Source organism: Aristolochia californica, unplaced genomic scaffold (genome assembly GCF_029961685.1).
Source record: "Aristolochia californica isolate CCGP_79_NKW_82.1479 unplaced genomic scaffold, dmAriCali1.0.hap1 SCAF_12, whole genome shotgun sequence".
Classification (NCBI taxonomy): domain Eukaryota; kingdom Viridiplantae; phylum Streptophyta; class Magnoliopsida; order Piperales; family Aristolochiaceae; genus Aristolochia; species Aristolochia californica.
Window position 1 is genome coordinate 13,570,605 of NW_027181793.1, and position 1,677 is coordinate 13,572,281.

General features: G+C 44.1%; 1 non-coding gene across 1 annotated transcript; it reads left to right on the plus strand.

The window, feature by feature from the left end:
- Window positions 1-934: 934 nt before the first annotated feature.
- On the plus strand, window positions 935-1,041 carry LOC137947134 (small nucleolar RNA R71). The gene has a single exon (XR_011111181.1). It is a non-coding gene; the product is annotated as a small nucleolar RNA R71 (small nucleolar RNA).
- The last annotated feature ends 636 nt before the right edge of the window (window positions 1,042-1,677 follow it).

The window sequence follows — 1,677 nt, forward strand, 5'->3', positions numbered from 1 at the left end:
GACTTGGTTAGGGATCTGCTTGGTTGTTGGTGGAGAACTTGGAGGTTCGTCACTCAATGATGTGTCCCCATTGTCATCCTTTGACTCCTTAGACTTAGTGGTCCCTACCCCATTGTTCAACTCACGACCACTCCTAAGGGTGGTTATGGCTTTTGCTTGCTCATGGTGGGGTTTGGAACTCAACTCACTCTCATGTGTGATTTTGGGGTTAGGAATGGTTTGACTCGGGAGTCTATTTTGTGCTTGTTCACTCATGTGGCTGGCCAACTGACTCACTTGCATTTCAAGTTTGGCAATGGAGGACTGTGTATTCTGCATGAATAATTGAAGTGTATCCTCAAGTGAAGGTTTTTGTGGAATCAATGGTTGTTGGGTGAAGTGTGGGCGCGGAGCTTGGGGTTGAGTAAACCCTGGAGGACCCCCAACCTGTGGGCCCTTGGACCATGAGAAATTTGGGTGCCTAGCCCAACCCGGATTATATGTTTCTGAAAAAGGATCGTTCCGGTTTGGTCTATGAAAATTCTGGACTGCATTCAAGTCCTCAATGAGCTCTGGGTAGGATGAACTAGATGGACACATTTGTGTGGGATGAGATGAACCAGAGCATATGGCACAGACAGTAGATGGGTTAGGAGCAGGTGAACTCTTGGACACCATAAGGGCATCAATTTTTCTAGTCAACCCCTCAATCTTGGCCATGAGCATAGGTGTTTCACTAACCTCGTAGAGACCCCCTCTTTTGGTTTCGTGGGATCTCCTATCAACATTAAATGACGAACCCCATTGCTGAGATTGATCACTCAACGTTTCAAAGAAGTCCCACGCCTCACTAGCACTCTTACCCATCAAACTCCCACCACTCGTTGCATCTACCATGGATCTAACCTGGGGTGTAAGACCTTGATAAAAGTATTGCACTAAATGCCATTTCTCAAACCCATGATGCGGACACCTACGGATCAAATCCTTCCATTTCTCCCAAGCCTCATAAAAGTGTTCACCCTCCTGCTGCATAAGGTTGGAGATTTCTCTCCTGAGGGCTGTAGTTCTCTGAATGGGAAAGTACTTGGACAAAAATTTTGTGACTAACGTGTCCCATGAAGTAATGCTGCCCACCTCCAAGGAATTAAGCCAAGACTTGGCCTTATCCTTAAGTGAAAATGGAAAAAGTCTTAACCGGATATAGTCATCTGAGAAATTCTGGAATTTAAAAGTTGCACAAATATCTAAGAATTCCTTGATGTGGTAATATGGGTCCTCCTTATCCAACCCATAGAATGTAGGGAGGAGTTGGATCACACCCGGTTTCAACTCATAACTGGCGGCAGTAGTGGGTGGCAATATAATGCAAGAAGGTGATGTGAAGTGGGATGGGATAGAATAATCCCTCAGGGCTCTACGGTCACCTGCTGCAGGTAACTGTAATGGTTCGCCCTGATTGGCCATGGTAGCTCCTAACTTGACTTCGGGTGTTTTCCTACAAATATGTTCTACCTCTTCAACAAAGGGAGCTAATGGTTCACCTAGGGAGCGGCGCCCGTGCATAAAAACACAAAAAGAAACAAAATGAACTATCAAATTAAGCTAACAAACTCGCTACTAAAAATATGAACTAACTAGAAGAAATAAAAATAATTTCATAAAAAATACCAAACTAAAATTATGAAAGCAAAAAAA